The sequence below is a fragment of the Abramis brama genome (genome assembly GCF_963993115.1).
Source record: "Abramis brama genome assembly, chromosome: 11".
In the NCBI taxonomy this organism is placed as follows: domain Eukaryota; kingdom Metazoa; phylum Chordata; class Actinopteri; order Cypriniformes; family Leuciscidae; genus Abramis; species Abramis brama.
The window spans coordinates 31,848,202-31,866,410 of NC_139973.1; the positions used below are offsets into that span (position 1 = coordinate 31,848,202).

The 18,209-nt window shown below is 37.9% G+C and overlaps 1 protein-coding gene across 9 annotated transcripts in view; it reads left to right on the plus strand.

The window, feature by feature from the left end:
- The first annotated feature begins 3,002 nt into the window (after positions 1-3,002).
- inpp4ab (inositol polyphosphate-4-phosphatase type I Ab) overlaps positions 3,003-18,209 on the plus strand; it is a 55,823-nt gene continuing 40,616 nt past the window's right edge. For all 9 annotated transcript variants that reach the window (XM_084128459.1, XM_084128461.1, XM_084128463.1 and 6 more), the window contains exon 1: positions 3,003-3,140. The gene's annotated coding sequence lies outside the window, so the exon portion shown is untranslated. The remainder of the gene's footprint in view (positions 3,141-18,209) is intronic.

Consider the following 18,209-nt stretch of genomic DNA (forward strand, 5'->3'; position numbering starts at 1 on the left):
GCGGGCTTCCCCGTGACTAGTCACACTTACCTTTCTCTTTGCACAGGCCCATGGCTTCAGAATGCAGGAAGTCAAAGTGTTAACATTCACTGGGGTTCTAGTGCAGACACTTAATGTATGTCCGTCGCAATGTCGAGGGCCCTAAAGTTCTGACCGAGGGCCCTAAAGTTCTGCCCTTTGCTGACCGTGAAAGAGTAGTCGGCCACCTAGCGTCCGGCAAAGAAAAATGCAAAGGAAAAAGTCTTACATCCCTTCAGCGGGAGTGAGGCCTATCCCGTTTTCAGGGGCCCTCTGCGACAAGCAGGCAGGGACTGGGGCCTCTGGGATCTGGTGGTCGATCTGCACCGAGGCAAGATGTGTCTGCTTCTTTTACTGCAGACAACTTTTTTTGCAAAGCCACCTTGAGAAATGGGGAAATCGAGAAAGTGTACTTTCCCCAAATGAGAAGTCAGTTGCATTTTATATATATATATATATATATATATATATATATATATATATATTGAAGTAACGTCAAACTCCCCTGGAAACTACACCGGACGCAATGTGCAAGACGAGGAATGGGAGGACTGTGGGGATTTCCCCTGCGGAGAAGCTCCTATTGTTGCCCTCTAATCACCCTGAGCATTCGCTGCCGCAGACCCAGGCTTTGCAGAAGGACCAGGATGGGAAGTGACTGATGTGATTCCTTTTATTAGAAAAAGGACCGTTGGCATGGTCATGCTCTCGCAGTGAAAACATACAATCCACGAACACCGTCTCATTGTGTGTGTGCTCCAGCACGTGAGACAGCGATTGTGGCCTTCCGAGGACGAAAGATATCGACCACAACCATGAACACACAGACGGAAAGATATCTTTAAAAAGACACTCTCCGAGATAAATTTGCTCTTTTCTCCGAGAAGAGAAAACTCTCTTCTTATTAGAGAATATTCTCTTTTGGAAATTTCTCTTTTCTAGTAGCTCGTTGAAGCACCCAGGGGAAACTCTCTCTCACTTATCCGTGCATATGGGAGACAGCCACTGAAATGCGGCATAAGAATCCAACAAAGCTTCTAGGCAGAGGTGAATGGAGAGAGAAGCACAGACACGTTTTCTCGGCTCTGAAGAACAAATCTGAATAATAAACGGAACAATTCCAAGAGGGTCCTCACACCATCAGTGCTCGGGCCCTAATGATTGGATGCATGCCAATCCTTTATACCCATATGATGGGGGAGTAGCATGCAAATTCCACTCGCCAATTCTCATTGGCCTTTTTTAAAGAATTAGAGGTGTTTGGGGCTCCCAAGTGTGACCCCTAGTGTCGAAAGTCAATGTCAAAAGGGACTGATAGAAAGGGAACATACTATGTAACGCGGTTTGAGTAAACAGAAAAACGCTATACATATAACAAATTATTATTATTATTATTATTATTACTGTAATTGCATGAAAACCAATTTCATGCAAATTTCCAGGATTTTTTTCAGTGTCAGTAAAAGGGGAGACCCTAGTATCTTTATCGCTGTACACATTCATGTACTATGCATTTTAATAGTGTCACATTATATATTACGGTTTAGTGTTTTCATGGACTTTCAGTTTGTTGTCATTTGTCACAGTTGTCTTTGTCCAGATTCCCACCACTCATCTGTCTCCTTGGTTACAGTCATTATTAGTTCATCCCTGTCAGCTGTGTTCTATTAATTATCCTTATTTGTGTTTGCTTTATAAGTTCATCCCTCACATTCATTCTCTGTTTGATCTACATTTAATTATGTGTGTACCCTGCTGCCTGTTTAGACTCATATTAAACTGTGTGTTGGAACTTTTTCCATCCTTGTCTTCATCTGCCTGTCTATATATGCGTTACAACTAGTCACTTATTACTAACAACTTTGAAATCAAACTAGTTTTAGATCAATTAATAATTGCTGACCGATCCTTAAGTTTAAGTCTTCTCTAATGTGAATGTGGTATGAAAACCATCCATCTGAAAAAAAAAAAGAATGACCCAGTTTGGGATATATATAGATAAAATAGGGTTACGGTATTAATTTGATCCTGAAGCTAAGAAAGACGTTAGAAATGTTTCTCTATAATAGTCTGTTATCGAGCTCATTGTAGATTCACCTAATTAACGTAATCATCTTTTTTTTGGTTATCTCTTGTGTTCGTAAGTACAAATGCATCAGCTGTTAATAGATTTCAGTATAGATTTATCAATGCACAAATGCTCTTCTTCCTGAGCAAATTAATTTAATCTTATTTCATTCTTATATTGTTGTACTTTGTTAGTAGTTCCTGAAAATATGTTCATAATGTGTGTGCATTCATATTTATGTTATTTTTAAAACATATTTAAAATATGTAATTTGGCACCAAGTTCAGAGCCCTTTTTTGTGAATTCGATTTTTGAGAGATTCAAACATTGTAGTCCTATATGTAGCCTGACTTAATTTCACACCAAACAGAAAGTGAAATAAAAATGAAATCTGTGACTGTATTTTTACAACCATCCACATGATGGCAATATAGATCTTAGAACCCATGATTTCACTAATTTTGCGTGGTGCGAAATGAACTGATGTTTGCAGAAACATTATAGCAGCTTACTATTAATCTGAGAATCAGATCCTCCAATGTAAGATAGTTAGCCTACATTATTATATATAATCATAATTAGAGATAGGCTATATGAAAACTGACTTTTTTCAAATGCACCTTGAACCAAATTACTGTCCAATTTAAATAAATGCCTCGCTTATTATTGATCCTGCAGATTTTCGTTAGAGATGTTGTTCAGCTTCAGTGTAATGTAATTGACTTAACAATATTAAAGATTATCTTTGGAATTCTAAAGATTCATAATTAAAGGAGCTGCAACCAAGCCAGTATGTTAAACTATTATACTCTCTGCGTTCTGCGTTGTCTTGTTAAAACATTAATTTGCTTTTTTGCTTGCACGTGCAGTTGCGGACAGAGCGCGTGGGAAAGGCGGGGCACGGCGGGCTGACGTCACACATCAGGGCGGGGCCACACTATGCAGCAGCGCAAGGAAGAGCAAGAGGCAGCGCGCTGGAACTTGGCAACTGAGATTCGCTTGCATCAAAAACTCTTCTGATGGCAATATGGATTGACAAAGCGCCTACTGAGATGTAAGTACATTTGATATGTAAAACATTCCGAAGAGTCAGCTTCGAGGCTCTTTTTTGATTACACCGCCAGAGAAATGGCCATAAAGTATCTGTGTTGTTTGTATGCTCTGTAGTGCGCAAGGATGCGAACTGGATATAAGTTACATTTGTAAGCTGTTTATATGACTTGGCTACGATGCCATTTTATAATCGCTTCCATATTTGTGAGATTGGGGTTCGGTATTGTATGTAAACATAACCACCAGACTCTGCCTGCCAAAGCGAAAGCTATAGCCTACTGAAACACTGAAATGTCTTTCATAGGCAGAGGAAGGTGAAAGCATGCATTCGGTGTGACCTGAAGAGCCAGTGTTCGCTTATCTTTAGTTTGTATTGAACTATGCAAGTGAAACAGGGCCAGTCAGCTGTTCATGATTTCCCCAAATCCTAGTGAATCTATAACTGCCTTGTAAACTTGTAAACATCCCCAATACATTTCATTATTAATTAGATGTTTAATGTCTTAACCTTTCAAGCCACGAATTATTCTCCAAGAAAATATTAAATATGACCACATACTTGATCTCTTAATTCAAGCTTAAATGATCATATTAAAAAAGTTAGATTTTTTTTAAATAATTATATTTAATAGTTATTTTATAATATACACGGCTAATGCTTTAAGTAAACTTTAAATAAATACAAAACCATCATAGATTCATATTGCTTACAACAAATCAGGTGATTTTTTTTTAAAGAAAGTTACAATAAACAATATTATTAATTTGATAGATTTCAATATTTTTCTGAATATTATTGTTAGTGTAAGATGATCATTAAAAACGTTATAGTGAACAAAGAAAAAATTACTTGTCCAAGAGTGTCCCTTGCTCAAGTGTACAGTGATATTGACTATTAAATCAAACTCTGCAGGGATTCAAACCTGCTACATTTAGGTGACCAACTAAGTTCCAGTACCTAAAACTTGGCATTTTAATTCCAATGAGAAATGTCGATGCAATGCATGCAATGTTCTGGTCTTTTTAATCAAAACACTAAATATAAATCTGAGATATTAAACCAAGTTCACATAATAATAGGCGCACAATGGCTGGTCAGTTTTTGTCTGATACCCACACATTCCTTTCTATATAAACAAAGTCAGACCTAATAGGGTTTCGCTGGTTTACTCCTGATTGGAGTTGATATTTCATGAAGCTGGCAGGCTGTTGCATAAGCACGGTTCAAATGCAGTGTGCTTGGTTTCACTCAGCTGAGAGGAAAACATGGGACATGTGCTGGCACCACACAGCAGCCTGCGTTAAGTGTGGTTACATTAAGACTTCATCAGGACTGTACAGGCCATGCCTTTAAGAGCAAAATTGTAAATGATGGATTTCTTTGTTGTATGGTCTTATTTTTCCATTACTAGGGTTGTAACCAATCGTAGTTGATCTATGATCCGTACAAACCAGGGCCCGTGGTTTGTAACGCATATGATTTGCAGATTAATTGTAAAGTGTAACCATCATAGAGTGAAAGTTTATCGTTTGCACGTGTTTTGTCTTGCCAATGTACACATCCAAGCAATTTTAAACCATTCAAGCGCAAGAAGAGGCGATAGAACTCACTACGGTATTCGCGCACATTATAAATACATGCTGCTGTCTATGTCATTGATGTTAATCAAACAACAAAACAGCTTTAACAAAGATTAATATATATTTAATTAATACGTGAACACTATAGTGTTGTTTTATTTTACATTTAATTATAAATTTTTTATACCTGAGTACTACTGTACTTTACCTTACTTTATTTGTAACTTTGCTCTATTGTATTTATAGATGCTTGAATTTTGTGTATTTGTTCTTATTTTTTACTGACTGTTCACTTGTCTTTAATAATGAGTAATAAATGGAAAGCAAAGTTACATTGCACCAATGATCCGATCTGATATTATCCTTTATTTTTGATTTTTATGATGATGATCCGAACAATGGTCCGATCCGTGACTCAAAAACTGTAATTTGGTCCAAACCGTGAGTTTTGTGATCCATTGTACCACTCAACGCAAATCTTCCACATGAGACAAAGAAAGATGTGTTTGTAAAGGCTCGTTCTGTTGTGTTTTAGATGGTCGATAAAAATGATCTCTTCACCCTCATTATCATGAAGCTCTGCTGAGATCAGTATTTCGGCCTCATGTCACAGCGTGTTATGTTACAGTCAGATATAACACATTCCTCTGGCAGTGTGTCAGCTGTTTGATTATTCCCCTTCACCACCTGAAAAAGCACCTTCACAAGATTTAGAGCCTGAGGTTTTAAATCACAGAGACATGTTTTTCTCTTATAGATTAGCAGTGTTCTCAAGAGATTCTGTAGCCCTATGCCAGGTTTTCAGAGCATTTATTTTTCTTCCTGTATGGCTTCCAAAAACCATTAGGCCCAGACTGGGAAGCACTTTGTAATTGATGTTATGTAAACTGTGGAAGAAATTCATAAATCATAAAAAAAAGATAAAGTTTCTGTTCTAGTAAAGAGACTGATCACCTTCATTTCGATGAAAGAAATTCATCAAATATTTTTTAGTTTTTTACTTATGAAACTGGTAACATTTTATTCTATGTTTCTGTTGCATTTTGAACAGCAAGGAACTCCTGCTGAGCTGAGATGCATGCTGGGATACATGCTGTGGTTCACATAAAATCAAATTAGGATCTGTCTCAGTCTTTTATCTATAATGACTCAGCTTCTTCAACTCTGCCTGGAGGCTGGGAGCAGATCTGAACCGATCTGTGGAGCATTTGTTGTTGAACTTGTACCGTGGTGCTTCCCAAGACTTGCCCGCTAGTTATGCAATGCAGGCCTGCATTATTGATATTTCCTTGGATATAAGACATTGTGGAGCTAAAAGGTCTGTCTGCTTCTATTTCTGCCCTGAAAAGGCACTCATATGGTTGTAAACGTGATGGTGTGGAAAGGTAGGGTTATATGTTGAGGCAAGGATGTTATGTAATTTTGGTCCTGATGCAGACCATTTCCATGAAACATTCCTGCAGCCATGTGGATAATGGTGTCTTGAATGCATTCTGGGATGAATAATAAATGTATAACTGCTACCAGAAGCAGCTGCTCTGTTTTTAATGACCACTAGTATACAGTTCTAGGTAGATTACTTACAAATTGTAGGCCGTAACTGATTCCAAATTACATGACATAAAAATGTAGTTAGTTTCGTAATCCATTACATTGCACATTTTAGGTAATATAATCCAGCTACTTTTTGATTACTTTTAGATTACTTTGACCTAACTCATTTATCACATTGAATTGAATAAGGTAATATTGTACCATATTGATATAAAAATACAAAGAGAATGAAAATGTATTCCATATTCTTTATTAGCATGAAGTGCATTAAACTTTAGATTCCTTCAGGGTTTCCCAAACTGGGGTCCGTGAAGAAACTACAGGGGGTTTGTGAGTTTAATGAAAAGCTAATAATGAAATAAATCATAACATTTTTAAACTAAAATATTTGAAAATAATAAAACTGATAGGCCTAATAAAAAGTGTGAAAGACAAAAGCCTTTCAAACACATAGCAATGCATGGTTAAAAGACTTGTTGAGTGATAATTCAAAATAATAATTAACGTGTTCATCAGAAGTTCCGCAATGTTGAGAAAACGCTAAAAGTGAAAGGATTTCTGTAAGTCTGGTGATCAAATGCTTTGGCCTCTCAATTTAGAAGACTTTCTGAATGTATAGCCTATAAGTAATATGCTTTTTTAGAAAGGAAAATTTAAAACATGTATATCTATATACTGTATAATTATGGTGGTCAGACTCCTAGGGGGCATTTACATAAGTCCTGTTCTTGCATTTGAAATGCAGCTAGATAGAGCGCAATGAAATAGAACAGAATACAGTAAAAATGGAATGACTTTAACGAGGATATTTTAATTTATTGTGTGTGTGTGTGTAATCAATAATCACACAATTGTATATAAATTACTTAAATATAATGTATATGCATTGCTTCTATCTATGAGAATTAGCAAGAAAGCTAATTGTAATTGCTTATTACACATTTCTTTTGGACAAGGAAAATTAAGGGCTTGATTGAATTCCTAGTGTTTTCCTAGACAGTTTAGGGAGAGTTGCCCTTAATGTTTCTACTCTAGAGATTTTGTTTTTGTTTTAATACATTATAAACAGCACAGATTTTGTTCATCAATGCTGAAGAACCAAAAATATATAAAGGGGCTAATACAGTAATGTTTGCTTGCTCCATTTGATGCCAGAATTGGAAAAAAAATGGCACCCAGCAATCTCTACATTTAGATGCACTTCTGTGAAATAGGAGCTCAATACCCGACAAGCACATATGTATTGGTGCACAGCTACACCATTTCCTGCTGACCTTCAGAGTTGTCCTCTTTGTTAGTCATAGAGAAGCATGCTGAACGAGTGTTTTAGATTCAGGGATTGGTAACAAGATTTGAGTGCATCTTTTCTGCCATTTGTTCAGGTCTAATTAAATATTTGTATAGTCCCATGTGCTTTTTTGGCATTCAGTATTAAGTCATTTCATCATAGCCCAGAATAGAGAATGTGAGTATCCTAGTTCAGTACCTTGATTCATCTTAATCTACAGTACTTCCTCAAAGTCATGTTTTTGCTGCAAGTGACAACCACTTCCCTTAAGACCTGCAAAACAACCTGCTCCAGCTGCACTTGCACAATTACATTTCCACTCGCCGTTTCTTGTTTGCTCATTTCTTGGTAAACACTTCTTCACCTAATTGAGCTTTTATTATTGGCTTTAAACATCTCATGCTCTGTGACACTTCAGCAGTTTCATAGAGAGATTGAGATGGTAAACATTTATGGCTGCAACTTCTTTAACTTGACGATTTACTGAAAGTAGTTCAAATTTGTTAAATGAAAATATTAATGAGACCATCAGACAACAGCTGCAAAACGTTTTGGTTACATATAGGTAAAGAGTGGGGAATTTCCTTGAGCATTCCCTGTGATTTCCCAGTGCATTCCTAACCTAAAAGGTACACATTATTTTATTTTATTTTATTTTCTTAAAAAACCTCAGTGTTTACTCATTAACTATAAAACAGTGTTATTTAAGTATTATTTATACAGTATTCTATTATAATATTTAGTAATATTTTGAATTGGCTATTTATTTCTATATATTCAGATTTCATTTTAATTGTATAGTGTAAGTTTTAGCAATTTTGGCTTTTTTCATTTAAAAAAATTTTAATATTTCTATTTACAAACATTTAAATTTCACTTTTTTGTATATAATTTTGTTTTTACTCCATTTTGTTATTTGAAGTATAAACATTTAAACGGTGGCTGTCATAACTTGTTTTCATGACAAAAAAAAACATAAAATAAGGGTGGGGCAAAAAATCGAAAGGGCAATATATCGTTGTCCTTCTTTCGATACGAGAATCAATACACTGGCGCCAAATATCGATATATTAATTAATAAAACGAGGCGCTCTAAATAGATTTACCTGCTGCCAGCATTGCTACTTTGTGGCTCCTTGAGGCGGCGCTCAACACATGAATGAGGGAAATGTGAACAAGTTAACTAGCCTAAGAAAAAGAGGTTTTTAACGGGATGGTTGTACAGCAGTGTAAGTAAAATAATAGATGCCCCAGCCACGTTTAAGTCCAAAGTCTGGAGTCTGGACCCACTTCAACTTTTATACCATTGATGGGACAAACAATATCGTCAAAGAGTATGCGATATGTGACCCTGGATCACAAAACCAGTCACATGTCGCACGGGTATATTTGTGGCAATAGCCAACAATTGTATGGGTCAAAATTATCGATTTTTCTTTTATGCCAAAAATCATTAGGATATTAAGTAAAGATCATGTTCTATGAAGATATTTAGTAAATTTCCTACCGTAAATATATAAAACATTTATTTTTGTGAGTGAATGCAGCACAATCCCGAACATAAATGGACAACTTTAAAGGCGATTTTCTCAATGTTTCGATTTTTTTTTTGCACCCTCAGATTCCAGATTTTCAAATAGTTGTATCTCAGTCAAATATTGTCCTATCCTACCATACATCAATGGAAGGTTTATTTATTCAACTTTCAGGTGATGCATGAATCTCAAGTTCAAAAAATTGACCCATGTGGTTTTGTGGTCCAGGGTCAACTCAACTTTTATTTATAAAGCACTTTCAAAACCATTAGAATGGACCAAAGTGCTGTCCATAAGTAGTAAATAACTCTAAAATACATAGAAACATAAAATTACATTAAAACATGACACCAAGAGAATCAAACAACAAATCACTCACAGTTCTCAGACCTAATCAAACGCCAAAAGCTTGATAAAATAAATAAGTCTTCAATTCCTTTTTAAAAATATCCATGCCTGACGAGGATTTTAAAGATAATGGCAACACATTCCAAAGTGTAGGAGCCGCAACAGAAAAAGCGCGATCTCCACTATGCCTCAAGAGAGACCGTGGGACGGTTAGAAGCATGTTCTGAGAGGAGCGAATGCCAAGAACTACCTGGTAAAAGTAAAGTGCACTGGTAATACCATGAACATGCAAAACCACTTTGCAATGCCATCACCCTGATCACATTTAAAATGTTTAATTTATTTTAAATGTTCAATTTAATTTACAGACTAAAAAACTTTTCGTGCTGTTTTCTAATAGTTTGGACTAGATTAAAGAGAAAACCTGCACTTGGGTTAGAAAGGGTTAGTTCACCCAAAAATGAAAATTCTTTCTGTCAGTTATTACTCACCCTCATGTTGTTCCAACCCCGTAAGACATTCGTTCATCTTCGGAACACAAATGAAGATGTTTTTGAAGAAATCTGAGAGCTGGCTCACTCCTTCATATTAGGCTTCTAGATAATTTAATTCTGCCGGCCCAGAAAAGTTAGTAAAGACATCGTTAAAATAGTCCAAGTGACTACAGTGATGTATTATAATGATACATCGTGATGTATCATTATAAGATTGTCTAGCAATATATTGATTATCACAGAATAGCTGTATCGTGATATTATCGTTATCGTGTATCGTATTGTGAGGTACCCTGTGATTCCCCACCCCTATCATAAATTAAGTAAAAACTATAATGAATTATATAGTGCATATATTTAGCAAAATGTTCCTCTCTAGAGTTATTTTTTAAGTACCATGCTATAGCTCCTGAGGTAAATGCAATGTTACAAAATGTTTGATGTCTTTCCATGATTGTAACACTGATTGAGCAATAAGTTTTCATTAAGTTTTACTCCATCTTTCACCATACTTCTGATGTTTTTCATTTTTATTGAGTGCTCTATAATTAGTAGTATTGTTGAAAGGATGATTGGTTCATGTGTGCTCCTCGCTACTGCTTGAACTTTTTAGGCAGACACCGACAGAAATCTGTCATGCCACATTAAAAAGCATCAAAACAACATTTATTGTTTTATATTGTGTTTAAAATTTAATTGAATTAGAAAGCGGAAACATTTTTATACATCAGAGGTGCTGAGAGTCAACCCAGCCCTAAATGCAACATTCCTAAATTTTGTTTGGTTTTATTTTTATTCCATTTTATATTGTTCCATTTAATATATTATTTTATTTTATTTCAGCTATATTTAAAAAATAACAAAAAAAGATTTATATTAGCAAATTATTTAATTATTATTATTATTATTATTATTTACTATAAATATGCTAATTAATTACACATTATTTACACTACATTTTTGAATCTGCTGACTGTCAGGGGCTGTTTACACTTGGCCACGTTTTTTCAGATCGGATAGCTATCTGATTTATCAAAACAATTACATTTACACCTGGTCACATAAATGTGTTTTTGCGAAACGGATTTAAATCCGATCTTAAGTTCCCGCGCTATATGCAGATTTAATGGAGTGCACGTCACCGAAAGCAACAGTTATGAGCTGCATTTTATTGATCATCAGCTAAAATTTCAAATCAAAGACCGCAATAAGAGAGAGCGGCAACAGCCCTGGTAAGATCATTTCGTTTCTTTACTTTTAATGATGATGATTGTGTGATAAGCGTCTGCGACTTACTTTCACTTTGATTTGTGATAGTTTGCACGTTGGCTTAATGAATCGATGCTCAGCTTCTCATCTGCGGTGATGCGTGTGAACGTTTATTTCACACGCTCTCACACTGGTTCTAAATATACCAGTAGCGTCGTCATATCTGGCTATAACATTACATATAGCCTATAACACGCTCTCACACGTTTATTTTTACCATTTTTGAGAGGAGTACAATTTACATGTGGTTTCAACAACCAGATGCATTTACACTTGTCTAGTTTCGTCTGGAATGCGGCCCAGACCACCTCCTGAAGTGGTTTGAGTGATTGGATTCAAATCCGTCTCGAATGCGTTTCGGAGGGCATTTACACCTGGTCTTTTCACGATCGGATAGCTATCCCATCTGAGAAAACGCATGAAGTGGCCAGGTGTAAACAGCCCCTCAGTCGCCTGGGGTTATTTATTTGTTGGCTAAGGTTGTTATCGTAATAAAACCAAAACCGTTATAGAGGCATGGGTTCCATAAAACTGTAAAAAAGCCTGTTATACATGAAAAAAGAATAATGAATATGCTTTATATTTGTGTTTATGAGCTCATGCTGGGGGAAAGATGGCTGTTGCTCATTTTCATCTCAAAGAGTAACATCTGTGGTTGTCCTCTAAAGAAATTATGCAAGCTCCGAGTGGATGAACAGACCACCTAAAAGGAAGGGCAGTTTTTTTTTGTTCTTGAGCACAAAAACACATACACGCTCGACGCTCACACAAGGGGTCTCTCTCTCTCTTTCTCTTTCTCCCTATTTATCTCTCCATCACACATAATTCTTAGTGCAGTGTTTGCTGCTCCAGCTCATAGATCAGTGTCTCCCTAATGCTAGTAAGGCCATCTGGAGATTTTACATACTGGAAGTTTCTTAGGACGTCCCTCTGACAGAAAACATTAGGAGAGGACTATCATTACCCCTATAAACTTACTGTCCTCCTGTGTTTTTATTTTATCTTCCTCCAATACCACAGTTTAACACACTGGTTTACTTTGATCCTGCATTTAAAAGCTTGAGCCTGAGGCAAATGTAATGCCTTGAATAAAAGCTTTAAGCTTAAACCTTTTTTTTATGCACATGTAATAGTTATGACACTAGAACTCGATTCTAGAGGAGTCTAAGGGCGTTTACATTTGTAGTTCGGTACTCTAGGTTGTTTTGTTCCGGACCAAAAAAAGAAAATGATACATTTAGTCCTGGTTCACTTAGCATTCACACTGTAATTTTTAACACTGAACCTAAAGATACAAAAAAAAGTATTTTTTGACATATTTTGCGACGTAACTTGTCAAACATCCAAAACAATGATGCGTGCTGGGTTAAATGCGCTCGTACATGTGCAATGTGCGTACATATGATTGTGGCTGGTATCCCTCCATCACACGCACAAACGAAGATCTGCTGCGAGGAGACACGGTTCTGATGCCTGTACCGAACTGTGATAGGCAACATTGCGGCTATGACAAGAAAAAACAAGTATGTTTGAGCATCCTGTCCTTTTATAGGGTCGCATCTTGTGACATCATGTCTTGTTCGTGGTTCGTTTACAAGTCTTTGGTTCGTGTAGTGTTCAAATTTCATTCCGACTGCACCAGAGTTCATTTGGAAGTGGACCGAGACCCATCTTTTCAGGGGTCTTGGTCCACTTGTTTGGGGTTCGGATGGCAACGTTCACACTTATTCAAATAAACAGCAGTAACAGAACAATCGCACCAGTGTTTGATTTAATCTAACCAAACATGCCAAGTGGGAACACATCCTAAAAGATCGAGCAGTGATTTGATGGAAAAGAGGAAGTCTGCTGGACTTTGAGTTAGTAAACCATGCAAGATAGTGCGTGTGCTTGTTCATTAATCATTTGCACACCAAAAAACAATTAAATGACTAAGCCTTTGTGCCCTGGTTCTAAATATACTACCCACATTTATTGTACAGTGTCCAGTGATTGAGCAGCTCCCATGTCACAGCAAATGAAAGATGTTACAAGCAGCTATCCATGACTGTTTTGAGGATTTAATGTGCTGTGCCATGTGTATGACACTGCCTATTGGCTGTCCAAGGTTTATTTATTTATTTAATTTAATAACGCTTCAATGATGCTTGTATGTTATGTAAACATGAACTGCTAATATGTAGAATAATTATGCATTAGGATAAAAGCTTTGATACACTGAAGGCCACAATATACTCACAGCAATAGTCTTTTTCGTTCTTCGCTTAGGGGTAAAAAGAAGTTCAATGTACGTGACCAGCGATATTAGGGGTGGGGGAAAAATCGATTCACAAATGAATTGCAATTCTACCAGAAAGACTCAGGAGAATAAATACTGTGACAATTAAACATTTATTAACAGCCCAGCAAGCAATCAAGTTCTTTGGCGTAGGCCCCGTCCGTAACTTGCAATCCGAGGGTCCGGACTCTGCATATCCTGCCTGAAGACGAAGGCAGGGGCGCAGCCGAGCCCCTGCGAGGTATAGGAAGGGACCATCCTGGTGGTGGTGGGGTGGATGGAGGGAAGAGACCATCCTGGTGGTGTTGGGGAGGATGGAGGGAAAGACCCATCTTGGTGGTGGTGGGGAGGATGGAGGTGAATGGAAGCGTCAGCATCTGTGAACTCAGACGTGTGTAAGTACCAATCTTTTATACCACAAGTATAGGAATATGATTGGATAGATGAGAAGGTAATAAGTGACGTAACAATTGAGTCTTCCCGGCAGAACTTATGATAGAGCTTCATTTCTATCTTCTGCCGATTCATATCGATTGACAAATTTAAAAAGTCGACATTCTAAAGTGTTATATTTCTTAAACTTCGCTGTACTACTTAAAGTTATTGACCCGTTAGAGTCTTATTAATCACAATAAGCCGTGAAAAAGGACTCAATGCGATGCTCGCGCTGAAGGACACACAGCCAAAGCTCAAGCACAGATGCTGTCCTCTCAGATGCATGTGATCCCGAATTCAGTTTTCTTTCACAGCGTATTGTGCTTGAATGGTCAAATATCCACAATTTTGTCAAAATGATCATCGTTTGGAGTATTCACATGAACACAGTCTGTTATGTCCTACGTGAACGTAAACAGTTGGGAGCAGATCGGATGTATATTTATGGCGCTTTTCCACTGCATGGTACGGCTCGGTTCGGCTCGGTACGGTTCGACTCGGCGCGGAACGGTTCGGCTCGCTTCGCTTTTCCACTGCGTGGTACGACTCGACTCGGTACGGCACGGTTCGGTTCGCTTTAGCTCGGTTGCTTTTCCACTGCAGTTAGTACCACTTCAAAGTGGGTGGGACTGATCGTTATAGTTGCCGTCTCTACTGCCATGATATCATCATATTAAATGCAAATTTTTCATTCCGTGTTTCCCTATCCACTCCTCGGCAACCAACGAGAGGCACGTCTGCATCTCGTCCACTGACCACGATTCAGCCATTTCTTTTTTTGAAGTTTATACTGATATATACAGTGAGGAAAATAAGTATTTGAACACCCTGCTATTTTGCAAGTTCTCCCACTTAGAAATCATGGAGGGGTCTGAAATTGTCATCGTAGGTGCATGTCCACTGTGAGAGACATAATCTAAAATAAAAAAAATCACAATGTATGATTTTTTAACTATTTATTTGTATGATACAGCTGCAAATAAGTATTTGAACACCTGAGAAAATCAATGTTAATATTTGGTACAGTAGCCTTTGTTTGCAATTACAGAGGTCAAACGTTTCCTGTAGTTTTTCACCAGGTTTGCACACACTGCAGGAGGAATTTTGGCCCACTCCTCCACACAGATCTTCTCTAGATCAGTCAGGTTTCTGGGCTGTCGCTGAGAAACACGGAGTTTGAGCTCCCTCCAAAGATTCTCTATTGGGTTTAGGTCTGGAGACTGGCTAGGCCACGCCAGAACCTTGATATGCTTCTTACAGAGCCACTCTTTGGTTACACAGCCAGGATGCTTCGGGTCATTGTCATGTTGGAAGACCCAGCCTCGACCCATCTTCAATGCTCTAACTGAGGGAAGGAGGTTGTTCCCCAAAATCTCGCAATACATGGCCCCGGTCATCCTCTCCTTAATACAGTGCAGTCGCCCTGTCCCATGTGCAGAAAAACACCCCCAAAGCATGATGGTACCACCCCCATGCTTCACAGTAGGGATGGTGTTCTTGGGATGGTACTCATCATTCTTCTTCCTCCAAACACGTTTAGTGGAATTATGACCAAAAAGTTCTATTTTGGTCTCATCTGACCACATGACTTTCTCCCATGACTCCTCTGGATCATCCAAATGGTCATTGGCAAACTTAAGACGGGCCTTGACATGTGCTGGTTTAAGCAGGGGAATCTTCCGTGCCATGCATGATTTCAAACCATGACGTCTTAGTGTATTACCAACAGTAACCTTGGAAACGGTGGTCCCAGCTCTTTTCAGGTCATTGACCAGCTCCTCCCGTGTAGTTCTGGGCTGATTTCTCACCTTTCTTAGGATCATTGAGACCCCACGAGGTGAGATCTTGCATGGAGCCCCAGTCCGAGGGAGACTGACAGTCATGTTTAGCTTCTTCCATTTTCTAATGATTGCTCCAACAGTGGACCTTTTTTCACCAAGCTGCTTGGCAATTTCCCCGTAGCCCTTTCCAGCCTTGTGGAGGTGTACAATTTTGTCTCTAGTGTCTTTGGACAGCTCTTTGGTCTTGGCCATGTTAGTAGTTGGAGTCTTACTGATTGTATAGGGTGGACAGGTGTCTTTATGCAGCTAACGACCTCAAACAGGTGCATTTAATTTAGGATAATAAATGGAGTGGAGGTGGACATTTTAAAGGCAGACTAACAGGTCTTTGAGGGTCAGAATTCTAGCTGATAGACAGGTGTTCAAATACTTATTTGCAGCTGTATCATACAAATAAATAGTTAAAAAATCATATATTGTGATTTCTGGAATTTTTTTTTTAGATCATGTCTCTCACAGTGGACATGCACCTACGATGACAATTTCAGACCCCTCCATGATTTCCAAGTGGGAGAACTTGCAAAATAGCTGGGTGTTCAAATACTTATTTTCCTCACTGTATATATATATATATATATATATATATATATATATATATATATATATATATAATATATTATATATATAACCGAGCCGTACCGTACCATGCAGTGGAAAAGCGCCAAAGCGCGCCGTACCGAACCGAGCCGTACCGTACCATGCAGTGGAAAAGCGCCATTAGATCTGTGCATTTGTTCTTAAAGGGACTGTGTCTGCACGGCCCTGCATACTTTGGATTGTTTTGTTTTTTAACACCTTTATTAATTGCCATTTATAACAAATATAGAGAATTCCCTATGTAAAAAAGAAAAGAAAAAAAGGAACATTCTTAACCCATTCCCACAATATACACTGAACTTGAACTGTGCACCAAGCTCTAGGAAAATACAAGTATTTCATCTGGATTCGCATTGGCAGATACTCAATATTCAATGGTTCTGGGGCACAAAAAACTTGATCGGGACATCCTTAATATTTTGTATCCCTAATATTTTGTATCCCTAATGAAAAAGACTGACCGGAAACACTACTTGAATTACAAGGAACTTGTATGAAAAGCGGGAGAAAATTGGGTTGTTTTTTGGTTTGACAAATAGTGGTATATTTGGTGAACTGGTCCATTGTTGAACATTTTAAATCAAATGGATGGTTTGGAGTTGACAGCGCTTGAGATAGGGTAAAAATGACAGTTTAAAACTGAGAAAGTTTTACCTGAGTGTGTGTGTGGGAGGAAGTGATGCAGCTGTAAATGAGAGGTGTGTGGGAAGAGGAAAGGAGACACTGATGGTGTTATAGAGATGATCAGTTCTGGAGCTTGGTTTGTTAACTCTCTCTCTGAGTGTGTGGGAAGTTTAACTAGAGATACAGAACATCTGAGAAGGTGCAGGCCACTCACCTGCTTAATTCCTTAATGTCATTATTGTGTGTGTGTGTGTGTGTAAGAGAGAGAGAGAGCTTGTAAGTGTAAGAGGAGGAGGACTATGGGTTTGAGGTTTGGCAGTCAGACAGAAAGTGAAAACCGGGGAACTAGGTTTGCCCATTTACGGTCTCCAGTCTCTGCTGTCCTCCTGACTCAATGCCTGTGGAAAAAGAGTCATCTAAAACAAACACACTCATTTTTTTTCTTCACTCTTTCTCTTTCTCTCTCTCTCTCTCTCTCTCTCTCTCTCTCTCTCATGGATATTTAAAAAGAGTGGCTTTGTTTTGACTGCATAAGGCAGAACAGGGACCCATTTTGTATGTCGTATAAAATTGTAACATTTTAAACTTGGGATAACAATTTGCAAATTGTACCATATCACTATTTTTTTATGAATCATGCTTGCATTGCAAGGCCATTAAAATAATAATTACTGATGTACAAAGTCATATAATTGTACATTTAAATTGTACTTAAAGGAATAGTTCACCCCAAAATTAAAATTGGATCACAGATTTTTATGACATCACCGTGGACTTCCGCTTCTCATCACATCTTCTGTCCAATCAAATGCTCTCTAGAATCTAAAGCATCCCGCCCCATATGCTATAAATACCACCTGGCTAAAACGACCGTGGCTGTAACTGTACGTTCGGTAGTACACGCATGCTTAGTATCAGCTGCTCATGCTCATTAGTTCTCTCAGCACAACATGTCTCAGTTCAGTGAACTGTCGGAGTTACTGGAGTAACAAATACTCCAGGATTTGGTCGGATTCGGAGTGACTGTCAGAAACGTCCGAACGCGAGTAACTTTAGAAAACTGTGGATCAGCGCTGACTCAAGGCACGAACTGTTTTGAACGATTCAGTTCGCTTTGGTGATCTGGTTCGACCGGTTCACTAAAAAGAAACGGTTCAAAAGAACGATTCGCTCACGAATTGGACATCACTACCGTTGACACGTCACAGAGCAATATGGGTTGGAGA